Source organism: Ambystoma mexicanum, chromosome 1p (genome assembly GCF_040938575.1).
Source record: "Ambystoma mexicanum isolate Mex_15411 chromosome 1p, UKY_AmexF1_1, whole genome shotgun sequence".
Classification (NCBI taxonomy): Eukaryota; Metazoa; Chordata; class Amphibia; order Caudata; family Ambystomatidae; genus Ambystoma; species Ambystoma mexicanum.
In genome coordinates this window covers 776,627,175-776,643,657 of record NC_090921.1, presented here as the reverse complement: position 1 = coordinate 776,643,657, position 16,483 = coordinate 776,627,175, and the positions used below count along the sequence as shown (strand labels likewise).

The 16,483-nt window shown below is 54.5% G+C and overlaps 1 protein-coding gene across 4 annotated transcripts in view; it reads left to right on the top strand.

The window, feature by feature from the left end:
• Positions 1-16,483, top strand: part of GATAD2B (GATA zinc finger domain containing 2B) — an 851,520-nt gene that overhangs the window by 791,289 nt on the left and 43,748 nt on the right. The gene's annotated exons all lie outside the window — the stretch shown is intronic.

Below are 16,483 nucleotides of genomic sequence, written 5' to 3'. Positions count from 1 at the left end.
CGCGGGTGGCGCACGCTCAGGTAGGGCCCGCTGGGGGGGCTTGAAATGGAGGCCGGATCACACCAGGCCTGCCCCCCCCCCACCAGGGGAGATCGCAGCGCAAGAAAACTGCCGCCCTCCATATCCCCCCACCACCCGGCGACCCTAGAGTTTCCCCCGGACCTTCTCCTTGCCGGTCCGCACCAGAAAGCGCAGGTGGATCACATAGACTGCTCTCCTGGATCCTGGGGCGCCCCGGCCCACACTGCCAGCCAGCCAGCTAGTCACCTCCAGCTAGCGCCTCTCCTCCAAACGAAGAAGCGGAGGATCTGCCTCTTCCCCCTCCTCGGCCCAACTGTGGGACCCACGCTCGACTTACCAGAGCCAGGGGGAGCTCCCTCGGATGAACAGCGAGTGCCCTACCCTGACCTCCACCGCCATTGTAGCAGGACTCTGCAGTCACCCCGCATTAATCTGCACTCCAGGCCACCGGATAACCGCTGTGGCCTACAGACCGGTGGTGGAGCCCACGATCCTCTATCCAGGCGGGTTGGGCACCGCGGGCCCCTGCTCGCTCACCCCCCCCCCCCGCGAGGCGACGCCAGGCCCCACACCTTTCCTAAAAAGCAGCATCCACCCAGCTTCCTACTTCCTGGGGCGCCCTGGCCCACCTCTTCACTCAGATTCCGCCTCCTACTCCCGGGAGACCCACTACAGCAGTCTCCAGAGCCATCTCGCTCGAGCTCCAAACGGCACCTATGAGGTGGAACACAAAGCGGCTCTCCTGACTCACCTGCTGCCTCACGACCTGACACTATGTCCAAACAAACAAAGCGAGCAAAAACGGGGACATAGTCACCATGCTTACAGCCCCGGACAGGGCGGGGGGGGGACCTTGACCTTGCCGGGCCCACCGTGCAGGTCCACCAAGATGAAGGCGATCCCCCGGCCACCAGTGGGGACCTACTAGCATTCATGGCAGATGAGGCCGAATTCAGGTCCTGCATGACAGAACTCTCCACCAAACTGGAACAAACCGACCACAGAGTAACTGAGGTAGAGCAGAGGCTGGGGGAGTTCGAGGACCGCTCCCAGGACCAGGCAAACACGTTGGGCGAGATCCAACAAGCAGTGAGGGACCTTCAAGACAAGTGCGAAATCCTGGAGTTCAAGCAAGAAGATTTGGAAAATAGGGCCCGCCGCAACAACCTTCGGATCTGGGGTATCCCATCTTCAGTCCTGGACAAAAAAATAGCAGAATATGTGGGGGACTTCTTCCAAGCCCTTCTCCCAGACCTGGACAAATCCCTATTACTACTTGACCACACCCAAAGGCTGCGCCCGTGCCGGGCGGTTGACTCGGACCTCCCTCCAGATGTCATCGCCAGGGTCCATTTCTTCTCCACAAAAGAGGCTATCTCGCCATCAGTCGCTCCCAAGCCGAGATCTCATTTCAGGGCTTGCCGCTCCAGATCTACCAAGATCTCTCGCTTCTAACTCTTCAGAGGAGAAAAGCACTCCGACCCCTAGCCATCTTCCTTCAAGAGCGTCAGGTCCGATATAGGTGGCTCTTTCCAACAGCCCTGAAATTTTCATATAACGGTACCCTGCAGAGAATTGGCCACCTGGAAGATGCCAGCAAGATCATGCACTCATCTTCCCCCAAGGAGGCCACCTCAGCGAGCTCAGAGGCGGCCGGGAACCTGGAGCCCGCCCCCTCTCCGCAGCCTAGACGGTCCTCATGGCCGAGAGCTTCCCGAAACAACAGGGAGAGGAGATAAACTTTAACTAGGCCACATCACATAAACCTTGGTCGCAAATTCGGACTGGGCGCCCAGCTTTCCTCTGCACCGATTTGCTATTCCCGACTTAGCCGATGTCTATTTCTACCCAACACAGCAGGCTTCACCCACGGCCCATGCCCACTTCAAGGTTCGCTCCACCTCTATGTCCTTGGAAACCCAAGTTATCCCAATGTCTCAATCGGCCCAGTTGGCCAGGGGTCTGACCGCACCCACAATGCCGACCACCCCGCTAGTTAAAAAGTTGGCCACCCATTGGGGGCCCCTGTTAAAACCCCAAGAGTAGGTCAACACGCACTTAACCTTCACCTATAACGGCGATTAACTGTCTATCCTTCAACCCCATCCCACCGGTACATGTGTCAGAGGGGTCGCGGGCTCTCGAGCATCAAACATTACAATGCCTCTCGCTAAATGTTAATGGGCTGAACTCCCCCTCTAAACGCTGTCGATCCTACAGAAATTGCAAGACGAAGATGCCGGAGTGGCGATACTCCAAGAAACCACCTCCTTCCAGCAGACTTTGGGTGCCTTTGTTCCCGCCTATTTCCACATCAATTCTTTGCCTCGGGAGGATCCAAGAAGGGGGGCACAGCGATTCTTTTCAGGAAATGCCTAAATCCCCAGATCTTGGACTCAATATCATGCCCTGAGGGCCGCTTCGTGACAGTTAAATGCCTCTTACTGGGTGATCTCTTCACCTTTATCTCAGTTTACGCTCCCAACTCAGGACAAGCAAACTTCTATGACTCTCTGGGTGCCTCCCTCTCGGGCTTCGCGGAAGGCCAGACAGTAATGGGGGATGGGGAGGACTTCAACGGAGTGCCAGACCCCACCAAAGATAAATCCCACCCCCCCCACCTTGGGAGACTTCACACAAGCCATCGGCCTCCTATTCAGGACCCTGGATGTGGTGGACTTGTGGCAGGTGCTCCATCCTACCGAGGGAGACTTCTCCTTCTCCCATGTCCACCAAACTTTCTTGAGGATTGACCTCCTCCTAACTTCGCCCCAGACCCTTGCATATGCCAACGAGGTCTCCATAGGCCTAAGAATCTTATCAGACCATGCACCAATAATCATGGAACTCCGAACCCAAGACCCCAGAGCCAATTCTGCTTGCAGATGGTCCCTCTATGACCCGACCCTCAATGACATGCTGATTAGGGTCAGGATCGCAACCACTATCAAAAACTTCCTCGAGGAAAACCCGGTCAGACACTTCCCCCGCAAACAATTGGGACGCCATGAAAGCAGTGATCAGGGGAGCCCTGATAGCACAAGGGGTGGCATGCCACCGAAACCGCCGACAAACCCGGCAAGCCCTCGAGGAGGAACTGCAAGTAGCAGAGGAGGCCCAAAAGAAGGGGTGGTCCCCCAGGACTCGACGTGCCATCCGCACAGCCAGAAAGAAACTTGAGGCCCACTACGCTGAACATACTGCACAACTAATGGCGAAGACTTGGCTATTCTGTTACGCTAAGAACAAAGCTAGCAAGTTACTCGTAGCCAAACTGGCCAAAACAAGGCGAATTAATACTATCACAGGGCTCTGCGACCCACAAAGGAGGATGCACTATTCTGAGTGGGAGAAACAGCTAGCAACGGACCACCTCACCCAAGTAATGACCGCACCCCCACGGGACTGGTCCGAACAGAAGGAATACCTGCAGGGGGCAGCCCTGCCACATCTGCTCGCCGCAACAAGAGAGCCTAGAGGCTCCGATCATGGACGAGGAGGTCGACGAAGCCATCAAGTCCCTTAAATCACGGGCCCCGGGTGCAGACGGATTCTCCCCGAGTTTCTACAAAATATTCAAATCTCAATCCCCACTATGGTGACACTCTTCAATTCATTTAAAGAGACGGGCTCAGTGACCCCTCAATGCAGGAATCTACTACAATCCTCCTACCCAAGCCAGCGAAAGACCCGAGACACCCAGCCTATTACCGGCCAATTTCCCTGATGAACATTGACGCTAACCTCTACTCCAAGATCCTGGCCAATAGGCTGTCACACATTCGCCTGACCATAATTCACCCCGATCAAACGGGCTTCATCCTGAACAGTGCGGCGGGGGACAATATCAGGAAAACTCTGAACCTGGTCGACATCGCTCATGGACGCTCCCAGGGCCTTGCACTGATGGCCCTAGATGCTACCAAAGCATTTGACAGGGTAGACTGGTCGTTCATGAAGCTCACTCTAGAGGCCTTTGGCTTTGGTCCAACTTTACAATCTATGATAATGGCCAACTATAAATCCCCCAAAACCCTCCTGAGTATCAATGGTTCTTTATCAACCCCGATTCCTATGACCTGTGGGACGAGGCAGGGCTGCCCGCTATCACCCCTTCTCTTCGTGCTAACAATGGAACCCTTTGCCCAAAGAATCAGACGAAATAAGCTCATTAAGGGTCCCCAAGCAGGGCCATCCCAACACAAAATTGCGTTATACACGGACTACGTCCTACTGACGCTCTCTGAACCCAACATCTCAGCAGAGCACGCCCTGGCGGAAATGGCGAACTTCGGGAAGGTCACCGGTTTCGCTGTCAACTTCTCTAAATCGGTGGCCCTAGGCATCGGCCTCCAACAGGAAGAACAAGAGGCACTGTCCAGGCTGTGCCCCATCGCATGGAAGAAACAATCTATCCCCTATCTGGGAGTTCACATCACAGCACACCCACAAGACCGATACCAGGGAACCTTCCCAGATTATTCCGGGAATTGGAAGGGGATCTAAATCGCTGGACCACTCAGGAAATCTCGCTAATAGGACGGATTACTGCTGCCAAAATGAACCTGCTTCTGAGATTCCTCTACGCGTGCTCCTCCCTCGCAGTAGCCATCCCAAATTCAGCTCTCCAGGATCTGCAGAAGAAAATGCTGAAGTTCATATGTAGAGGTAAGAAGGCCAGAATATCCCACAAAACTCTCACTGGCAGCTCTAGACTGGGGGCATTGGGGGTCACCGACCTTCACGCTTACAGGGCGGCAGCAGAGCTAGCACACGTCCGTGCCTGGCAGATAATCACAGTCCGCCCTAGATGGGTAGAACTGGAGCAAGCACAACTACCACTCCCCCTGCGATTCCTCCCACACATCCAGCCCTCCCTGAGAGATACTGACTATGATGCCAGCATTCCAAAGTGTGCAGAGTCGCTAGTCGGCAAGAGGAAGTTTGAGCCTCCCGTTTGTAGCAACTTGGACTCGGACCAGTTAGTCTTGAACTATTCTCATTTGTTTGAGTGTGTGCTTCGCACCCACACATCTGTATGTACCTGTGGTCGTCGGGGAAATGGAGCTGCTCAGGCAGCTGCCTCTTTACCTTCAGGCACTGCTGCAGCCGCTCCAAAACAGTCATGAGGCCATGTCCCATGGTTTGCTAGTTGGGGGCAGACTGTCTCAGCATCTCTAAGAGTGGCGAGCCACTACTTCGTATGCGTGGTTTCTGGATACAATAGCCCACGGCTACTGCCTTACATTCCTAAAGCGGCCTCATGACAATCCACCGGGGAAACTCTCTTTGAAGCTTCCAGATCCGCTCCTTGTGCAGGAAATCTTGACCCTGCTGGAGAAAGGCGCTATAGAACTTGTGCTTGTAGTGGAGAGGAACAAGGGTTGGTATTCCCCTTATTTTTTTATCCCGGAGAAAGAATGGGGATTGAGACCTATCCTGGACTTGCATTGGTTGAACAAACTTCTCAGGAAGGACAAGTTCAAGATAGTTACTCTTTCTCAAGTCCAACAGGCCCTTCAACTTCAGGATTGGTTGGTGTCTCTGGACCTACAGGATGCTTACTTTCATGTGCCGATTCATCCCAAGCACAGACAGTACCTGAGGTTTGTGGCTGGCGACTTGCACTTTCAGTTTCGGGTCCTGCCATTCAGATTGACCTCCACCGAGGGTCTTCACCAAGCTCATGGTGGTGGTGGCGGCAGCGTATCTCAGGCGAGGGGGATTCACGTATATACCCCTACCTGGACAACTGGTTGTTCTCCAGCATGGGTCTGGCATGGATTCACATGCTCATGAATATTCCCCGTCGTCAGGCTGGGAATCCTCGGTAAAGAAAAAATCAGTATCAGTTTCGTTTCTGATCTGTCTTTCGTAGTAGTAACCAATCACTGATCTCTGCGTCATACTGACCACAGCCAATGACTGCCCTCTACCTAAGCCCCGCCTCTAGCAGCCATCTTCAGATTTGGTAGCACGTGAAGTGGCAGTATGACCAAGTGAAGAGCCGCAGAGGGGTAGGCGGGAGGGTTCGCATGTGAATCCATGCCAGACCCATGCTGCAGAACAACAGTTACAGGTAAGTAACTTGTTCCTTCTCCAGCATGGGGTCTGGCATGGATTCACATGCTCATGAATAAAGAATACATAGCAGTACACACATGCACAACCACGGGAGGTGGCAAAGGCTCAACATTAAGCATTACATCAAACTCAACATTAAGCAATTCTTACCTCCTCACCAGGCTCACCTTAGGCGAACAGGTTGCGCAGCACTGCTTGGCCGACCCTGGACTCCTCCCTGGAATCCCGTTCGACGCAGTAGAATTTCGTGAAGGTGTGCGTCGACCTCCACGTAGCAGCCCTGCAGATGTCCAGCAAGGGCACACCAGATAGGAACGCTGTGGTAGCTGCGATCACTCTGGTGCAATGGGCTCTCGGACGGCCAGGCAGCGGTTGGTTTGCCAACCGATGACAGTACATGATACAGCCGGAGGGCCATCTGGAAATGGAAGCCTTCGAGAGAGCCTTCCCCTGATTGACAGGTCCAAAGTTCACAAAGAGTTGTGACGTCTTCCGAAAACACTTCATGCGGTCCACGTAGTACTTCAGCGCTCTAGCCACATCCAGCGAGTGCAAAGTCCTTTCAGCCGGCGACGAAGGCGACGGGAAGAAAACAGGCAACACCAAGGGTTCGTTGAGGTGGAAGTCCGACGGCACCTTGGGCATGAAGGAGGGGTGCGTCCTGAGCACTACCCTCGTGTCGTGAAAAGTCAAGTACGGGGCCTTGCAGGAAAGGGCCTGGATCTCTCCCACCCGTCGTGCGGAGGTGATGGCCACAAGAAACGCTATTTTCCACGACAAGAACTTCAACGGAGCCGAGTGCAGAGGCTCGAACGGAGGTCCCATGAGCTTGGTCAGCACCATGTTGAGCTCCCACGCCAGGGCCGGAACCTTCACCGGCGGGAACGATCTGAACAGTCCCTTCATGAACTCTTTCACCAGACGATGAGACCACAAAGACGTCCGCCCATGGTTCTGGTGTATCGGGAGATCGCAGCAAGATGAATCTTGATGGACGCGTGCGCCAGCCCAGCCTTGGCCAGCGTCAGTAGGTACGGCAGTACTTGGGGAGCCGTAATCCATAGAGGGTTAATCTTCTGTGCGTGGCATCAGACAGAGAACCTCTTCCATTTGTGTCCGTAGCATTTAAGAGTTGAGGACGCCCTGGCCTTTGCAAGAACCTCTCTGCAGTCGGCCGGTATGTCGTATCCTCCAAACTCTAACGCTGCAGGAGCCAGACCTGCAAGTTCAGCGACTTCGGGTCGTGATGGAGGATGGCGCCTCCTTCCCTGGAGAGAAGATCCGCGTCCACTGGCAGCTTGATTGACGGGGACGCTGACAAGTCCAGAAGGTCCGGGAACCATATCTGCCTCGGCCACGCAGGTGCGACGAGGATCATCCTGCACCGTGACCTCTTGAGCTGGTTGATGAGCCTGATCAGCAGCGGCAATGGAGGGAACGCGTATAGAAACAGGCCCTCCCAGGGGAACGAGAAAGCATCACCCATGCTCCTCGGCTGGGGAAACCTGCTGGCGATCCTCCGGCACTTGGAGTTCGTCGCCGTTGCGAACAGATCGATCTGGGGTGTGCCCCACCGTCGGAAGAGGCGGTCCACTAGATCCTGTCGTAGTTCCCACTCGTGGCACGAGCGCAGCTCTCTGCTGAGCGAGTCGGCGATGTTTTTTTTATCCCTGCCAGATGAAACGGCACCAGAAACATCCCTTGGGCGACGGCCCAATGCCACAGATCCTGCGCCTCCTTGGACAGGGCTGGGGATCTGGTACCGCCCTGCTACCTGATGTAGAACATGGTGGTGGTGTTGTCTGTGAAGATCCTCACCACCTTGCCTTTGAGGGACGAAAGAAAGGAACTGAGGGCCCAAAACACTGCACGGAGCTCCAGGACGTTGATATGGAGGGACTTCTCCGTCGGAAGCCAAAAGCCTCTCGTGCGCAGATTTTCGGTGTGCGCTCCCCACCCTTCCAGTGAGGCATCCTTGGTCACTGTCTCCTGGTGGCCGGGGGTCTGGAAGTCCATGCCCGCCGTCAGATGCGCGCGGGTGCCCCACCACCGGATCGCTCGTCGGAAACTCTCGTCGAGTGTGATCCTCTCCTCGAAGCTGCCCGTCGTCTGGATCCAGCGCGCGTCCAGGAACTCCTGAAACGGGCGCATCCGGAGCCTGCACAGGCAGATGAGATAAATGCAAGAAGACATCATTCCGAGGAGGGACTTGATGGACCTCACCCTGGCCGGGTCTGCAACCAGCATCCGCTGCACCTTGCCCAAGATGGCCCTCGTCCTTTCCTCCGCCGGAGAGGTCAGAAGCGACACTGTGTCGAGCTTCGCTCCCAGAAACAGTGCGTCTTGCGCGGGCACCAGGTGGGACTTGGCGTAGTTTATGGAGAATCCCAGGTCCGTGAGTAGCTGGACGGTCCTTGCCGTGTGCTCCACGGCGAGCTCCTTCGTCTTCGCTCGGATGAGCCAGTCGTCCAGGTAGGGGTAGACGTGGATCCCCTCTCGGCGCAGCTGTGCCGCCACCGGTGCGAGGAACTTGGTGAACACCCTGGGTGCCGACCTCAATCCGAAGGGAAGGGCTCTGAACTGGTAGTGACGCCCTTGGACCACGAACCTGAGAAACTTTCGGTGTCCCTTTAGGATGGGAATATGGAAGTAGGCATCCTCCAAATCCAACGACGACAGGAAATCGCCCTCCTCCAGTTGACCCAGGACGTGTTGGAGGGTGACCATCCGGAACTTCTGTGCCTTGATGAATTTGTTCAGTCGTCGTAGGTCCAGGATGGGACGCCATCCTCCCGTCTTCTTCTTCACGAGGAAGTATCTTGAGTAAACTCCGGAGCCCCGAAGCCTCTTTGGGACGAGCTCGATGGCGCCCTTCTTGAGCATCGCCTTTACCTCCAAGAGGAGTTGAGGGACGTGATGTTCTTTCCTGGCCACAGGGGGGGACGCGCGGGCACCTCCTTAGAAACTCGAGCGCGTGACCCTGAGCTAGGGCGTCCAGCACCCAACGGTCGGTGGAGATGGACTCCCACACGCTGACGAAGCTCGCCAGCCAGCCTCCCACCGGGGTGCTTCGGTGGGGGCCCGACCCCACGGCCGGTTCATTCCTGCTTCGACGAGGCTTTGCCGCCTTGTCCTCCTTCGTGACGACGGCGGGGTCCGCCTGACTTGCCTCGTCCCCTGTAAGCTTCCTGTGACGACGAACGGGCCGCTTGACGGTAGGTGGAAAATCCGCCACTGGAACCTTTGGAGGCACCCTGTTTGCCTCTGCCGCTCCGAAAGGGCGGCCGCCGTTGCTGGAGAACCCCAAGAGCCCGGGCAGTCTCCGTGTCCGCCTTGATGGCTTGAAGGGAATCATCCACTGTTTTCCCAAACAGGTTGTTTCCGTCGAACGGCATGTCCAAAACCCTGGTCTGCACGTCCTGACGGAAGTCAGTAGCCTTGAGTAGTTTACGGCTGGAGGCCCATTGCCGACCTGCGGCATCTAAACAAGTTCCTCAAGTCCCAGAAATTCAGGATGATCACGTTGCAACATGTCCTCGGCCAACTGGAGGAAGCAGACTTCTTGAGGTCCCTGGATCTAGAGGCCGCTTACTTCCACATCCCCATTCAAGAGAAGCATCGGAAGTGCCTGCGCTTCGTCGTACAGGGAAAGCACTACCAATTCAGGTCCTTCCGTACTTGTCTTTGGCCAAGGCGGGGCTGCAACAAGCCTCCAATAAAGTGCATCTGGCGACAATCTCTCGCGACACAATGTCTCTGGGACGGGTTTCTCTTTAGTCACACAATCTAGTCTAGGAGTTCCTCAAAGGACTGTTTCTCTTGTTCCTGCCGGAGAAGATGCCTGCCCCGGAGTGGAAACTAAACGTGGTACTGACAAGGCTCATGGCGGATAGGGGGGGCCTTCGAGCCTATTCATCAAGCTCTGCTCAAGTTCCTTTCCAGGAAAACGCCTTTTCTTGTGGCCATCCCCTCTGCCAGGAGGGTGGGTGAGATCCAGGCCCTGTCCTGCAAGCGGCCTTATCTGACTCTACACAAGACGAGGGTGGTGCTGCGGATGCAGCCCTCCTTCATGCCAAAGGTTCAGTTAGAACTCCACCTCAACGAACCTTTGGTGTTGCCTGTGTTTCTTCCAACACCTTTGTCGCCAGCTGCGGATTGCACTCACTGGATGTAGCACTTGCTAACTTCTATGTGGCACCCACAAAGCGTTTCCGGAAAACGTCTCAACTTCTCGTGAACTTCGGCCCTGTGAACCATGGGAAAGCCTTGTCCAAAGCTCCCAATTCCGGATGGCTCTCCGGCTGTATCACGCACTGTCATCGGTTGCCAAATGGACGGCCGGGCAGCGGTCTAAGAGTCCATTCCACCAGAGTGATCACTGCGACTATGGCATTCCTGTCTGGAGTGCCCTTGCTGGACTTCTACAGGGTTGCTACGTGGAGGTCTACGCACACCTTCACAAGATTCTACTGCGTCGACAGGGATTCCAGAGAGGAGTCCAGGGTTGGCCAAGCAGAGCTGTGCAACCTGTTCGCTTAAAGGTTAGCCTGTTCCGGAGGGAAGAGTAATTGCTTCTGTTGAGCCTTGCCACCTCTCGTGGTTGTGTATGTATGTAATACTATGTATTCTTTATTCATGAGCTTGTGAATCCATACCAGACCCCATGCTGGGGAAGGAACATGTTACTTACCTGTAACTGTTTTCTCCAGCATGGGTCTGGCATGGATTCACATGCAAACCCTCCCTCCTGCCCCTCTGCGGCTCTTCTTGGTCATACAGATTTGGTAGCATGTAAGGACATGCTACCAAATCTGAAGATGGCTGCCAGAGGGGATTAGGGCGAGGGCAGTCATTGGCTGGGGGCAGTATGACCCAGAGCTCAGTGATTAGTTTATAGGAGAAAGACAGTTTGTAAGTGAAACTGGTTTTTCTTTTACGGCGGAATGTTGGCCTAACGACGGGGAATATTCATGAGCCTGTGAATCCATGCCAGAACCATGCTGGAGAACAACAGTTACAGGTAAGTAACTTGTTCCTTCCCTTCTGCTTGTCTTGCGCAGATACTCAATTACAACTTCCACAGTCTTCGCCTTGTGCACGTAATCCAAAAGTACATTTGTCGTCATGCGGCAGACGGTACCTTTCGTACTTATTTTGACTTGAATGTTCTAACATTCATGTTTTCATTTCAATGTACTGTTTCTACTGAATTACAATATTTTTATGAATACCCGCCTCTAACACCTACGAAATCACTGCATCGCTGTGTATGTCAGCAATTTTAAAGGCGACATTTTCGGTGGCACAGTGAAAACCTAGATTCCTTCTGTCTTCCTGTAGCTGGACGACTGACTGGTGAGGGCGCCATCGTACTCCACAACGGAGTGCAACACTGCACAAACTATTCAGTGCTTGCAATCCTTGAGTTTCTTGACCAACTATCCAAAATCGTGTCTCATTCCAGTTAAACAAGCTCTTTACCTTGGAGCAAGCCTCAACAAACTCTCTTGCACAGTGACCCTATCGGAAGAGAGGGTTCAAACCCTCCTCACCAAGGTGCAGTGGTTTTCCACACTACCAGCCGTTTCTCTCCTCAACTACAAGTCCCTGCTAGGCATGATTCCTTTTCCATCCCACTAATACAACACTGCAGACTTTGCATGCAACCCCTGCAAGAGTTCCTTGATGCGTGTTGAATGTAGGTTTCAGGCTCGTAGGACGACACAACCACGCTGACGCAACAATTCAGGAAGGTGTTGCACTGGTCAGTTAAAGTTTACCTGTTTCAGGGTGCCCCCCTTTCGGCTACCCCCTCATCAGGTCACCGTCACAACAGATGTTTTGAGGGGATTGTGGCCTCCGACGTATTCCACATCTATGACAGTAATGACCACAGCTGTGCTGCTTCGGAACATTTTTCGTCTCCTTCTACCCTGAAGTCGGCCTTTAAAAAGTGTTGGGACTGCGGTTCCAAATGTCCATCACGGACCCGCACAACGTCTGCCTCTGGTGCCTCGGCGAAAGCCACGCCACCGACGACTGCGATGACTGCCAGTCCCTGACATTGAAGGCCTTGCGGGAGCGGAAGAAGAAATTATCAGTAGGTAGGATTTCTAAAACCCGTAAGTCGAAATCTGCCGGGCTTTCGACCGACGACTCGAGGGGCGACTCTGCGTCGGCGTAAGTCCAGGGGGTCTCTGAGTTGGTCCCGCCATTCCTCTGCTTCTTCTAAGCATTCTCGGAAGCGCTGTCACCAGTCGCTTTCCCCATCCTCGTCAGAGGACTCCGCCAGACGGCGGGTGACTTGTCCCACCAAGTATTCATCGCCGGCCGAATGGGATGCATTCCGCCAGCAGATGGCGATTTTCGAATCGCAGGGCACCGTTCTGTCAACTCCTTCGAGAGAAGCCGGCAAGGAACGAGCTAGAGCCACCGCTCGCACGCCTTCGGGCTCGGGCAGTCGGCAAGATCATCTGGAGCCGTTGAGGTCCCAATCAGACAAGGTTGATCGTCATAGCCGTGCCAGGTCCCGGTCCTCCAGACAGCCGGAACCTGTGAGGCCTTCCAAGAAGGCATCGGCGCTGTGTCAGTCGAGGGACTCTCTCGAGGCGCCGAAGAAGTCGTCGGCGCTGAGGCCGTCTAAGGACACTCTCGGGGCTCCGGCCTCGAAGCAGTTGTCGAAGTCCTTGGCCCTTCGGTCGACGTCGACGCCAATTCCATCTGCGCCTTAGACACCTTTTGAGGAGAATTTGCCGGAGGTGCCCCGGAGGGCTGTGGAAACTCCAAGGAAGGCTATCAGTAAGTCAGTGGGCCTGTTTTTTAGCCCTTCTCTGTTCGTCCCCCTCCAGGATGGATTTATTCCAACCTTTGGATTACATTTCGGAGGTGGAAGAAGTGTCTGATGAGGAGGGGGTTGTGCCTTCTGAGGTTCCCGATGACCTGTTGTTGGGTCAGTTAAATGGAAGACCTCCGTCAGTCCTTGCATGACGCCAGTGGTCTTGACACCTCTCTGGAGGTTGAGTCTGGCAGGCCTGAGCGTGGCACGCATGCCGAATCCTCGTATAGGCATCTCATGTTGAGGGTGACTGAGTACTTGGGGTGGTCTGCTCAATCTGTTGATTTTCTTCAGAATGATCTGACGGATATCCTGGACCAAGGTCCACCCTCTGACCCGGTGTTTCCATTTCATATGGCTTTGCAAAGAAGGGTGGCAGCAGCTTGGACTGCTCCGGAAAGTCTCCCGGCAGTGAATAAGTCGCTTCCGAAAAAATACCGTCCAGCCAGTGGTGACCCCTGCTACTTGTCAACGCACCCCACTCCGGAGAGTTTGGTGGTGCAGGCGGCTACGGCTCAGCGAAGCAGGCTGCGTACCCTACCATCCCTCCTGATGGGGGCGACAAGTGCTTTGATGGTTGGTCGAAGAAGGTCTTTTTTTCTGGGGGTATGGCTTTAAAGGCAGCCAACTCTGTTTGTGCCTTGGCAAGATTCAACACTCTGTGGAATTGTGCATCTTTGGCGGCTGAACATATTCCCAAAGGAGAAGAACGGGATGGTTTTCTAGCCCTCATGCTAGATGGCAAGGATGCCATGTGTGAATCCGTTCAGTCGGATCTGGACATGGCAGACTCTGTCAGCCGATCCATGGCGGTGAGCACCGTGATACGCAGGTTTGCGTGGTTGCAGAAGTCGGGGGTTGCTCCTGATGTGCAATCCCGGCTTCTCAACATGCCCTTTGATGGTGTCAATTTCTTTGGCAGCAAGGCTGATGAGAGCCTTGAGAGGTTGCAGACTTCCAAAGCAGCAGCAAAGTCTTTGAGCAGTGCAGTACGTCAACCTCTGCCTTTTCGTCCTAGGGGACAGCAATGGAGGGGAGGTTCTTTTCGGTACTTTTTGGAGCTGCCAGTCAAAGGGGCCACCGTAGGAGTACCAGAGGTGGAAAGCAAGGTACTCGAGGTGCCAAGGCCGCTTGGGCAGTTGCCTCTTTGCCCTCAGGCACTTCCGCAGCTGCGTCCGCTCAGTCATGAGGCAATGTCCCGTGGTTCGCCGGTTGGGGGCAGACTGGTGCAGCATCTTGGAGAATGGTGTGCCATTACTTCAGATGTGTGCGTTCTGGAGATCATGACCCATGGCTACTTACGGCAGAGGCCTTGCGACAATCCACCGGGGAAGCTCTCTTTGAAGCGTCCAGATCCGCTCCTTGCGCAGGAAATCCTATCCCTGCTGGAGAAAGGCTCCATAGAACTGGTGCCTGTAGCGGAGAGGAACAAGGGATGGTATTCCCCTTATTTTTTAATTCCGAAAAAGACAGGGGATTGAGACCCATCATGGACTTGCAGGGGCTGAACAAGCTCCTCAGGAAGGACAAGTTCAAGATGATTACTCTTTCTCAAGTCCTCCATGCCCTTCAACTGCAAGATTGGTTTGTGTCTCTAGACCTCAAGGATGCTTACTTTCATGTGCCGATTCATCCAAAGCACAGGAAGTACCTGAGGTTCGCGTTGGCGACTCACATTTTTAGTTTCAGGTCCTGCCGTTCGGATTGAATCCTCCCCGAGGGTCTTCACCAAGCTGATGATGATGGTGGTGGTGGTGGTGGTAGCGTATCTCAGGAAAGGGGGGATTCACGTCTACCCCTACCTGAACGATTGGTTGATCAGGGCGCGTTCTCCCGAGCAAGCCCTGGATCATCTGTCAGTCACCTGCCACTCCCTTCACAAGTTGGGCTTCTCCCTCAATTTAAAGAAGTCCCATTTGACACTTACCCAGCAGCTCCAGTACATCGGAGAAGTGCTCGACACATCCGTGGGGCATTGTTCGCCTCCCCAGATGAAGGCTCATCAAATTCTGCAGATGGTGGACAAGTTTCAACATGCCCAGAGTCTCCCGGCGTTCGAGTTCTTGAGGTTGCTCGGCCTCATGGCATCCTGCATTTTCCTGGTGCCAGGGGCCGGGCTGCGGATAAGATCTCCGCAGTGGGCTCTCAAGATGCAGTGGTGGCAGTTCTCCGGCAGGATGTCTGATCACGTTCAGATTCCGACCTCGGTCGCACAGGTTCTTCTGTGGTGGGCCGTCAAAGGAAATCTGATGAAGGGTGCTCTGTTTTGGCAACCGTGGCCGGAGGTGACGATCGTGGCGGACGCATCCCTCACAGGTTGGGGGGCTCATGCCAACGAGCTTACAGCCAGCGGTCGTTGGTCTCCGTCGGAGTCCAGACTCCACATCAATCTTTTAGAGCTGCGGGCTGTCAGGCTAGCCCTGAAGGCTTTTCTGCCATCTGTGTAGGGGAAGAATGTCCTGATTATGACGGACAATACAGCGGCCATGCACTACCGCAACAAAAGGGTGGGGGGGCAGGTTCACTCCCGTTGTGCAGGGAGGCAATGCCGCTCTGGTTCTGGGCCACCCAGTAGGAGATTTCGATCTCGGCAGTTCATCTGGCCGGAGATGAAAACGTGGCGGCGGATGCTCTGAGCAGGCAGAGCACGGTCTCTCACGAGTGGGAGCTAGGTCAGGAAGTTCTATTGGAGATCTTCGCCCTTTGGGGAACCCCACAAATGGATCTCTCCGCCACCAGTGTCAACCGGAAGTGCAAAAGATTCTGCTCGCGGGAATTTCCTCCAAGAGGAGCCTATGGGGACGCGGTCGTAGTGGAGTGGTCATTCCCACTGCTGTACGTGTTCCCTCCAGTCCCCATCATTCCGCAAGTGTGTTGCGGAGGATACGGAGGCTCGGATGCCGGATGATCCTCATTGCTCCGGCATGGGCCAGGAGAGCGTGGTACCCGGACCTTCTAGACATGTCCATCTGCCCTCCACGCCATCTTCCCTACCGAGACGTTCTGCTCTCACGGGAGGTGGGTCAAGTTCTCCATCCTGAGGTCAAGTCTCTGATCCTTCATGCTTGGTATCTGAAAGGCTGAGGTATAAGGATTGGGACCTCACGAAGATGTGATGGAGGTGTTGCTTTCGGCCAGAAGGCCCGCAACAAAATCCCTGTACCATTGCCGTTGGAGGAAGTTCTGTGACTGGTGCAGAGTACAGAATGTGGGCAATGTTCCATTCCTTTTGGTTTTGTCTTTTTTGCTTTCTTTAGCCCCCAAGGGCCTGCAAGTAGGTACCTTTTAAGGGGTACCTGGCGGCGCTGTCCATATTCAAACGCTTGTCTGAGGAATGTTCTTATTTTAAGATCCCTTTGATTTCTCAGTTTCTAAAAGGGCTAACTAATGTGTTTCCATCGTCGCCTTTCCAGGTGCCGGGATTTGAATTTGGTTTTAAAGTTCTTAATGGGAGCTCCGTTTGAGCCCTTAAATTCTTGCCCGCTGAGACTGTTGTCCTTTAAGACTGTTTGTTTTTTTAGTTATGGTTAGTTCCGCACGCAG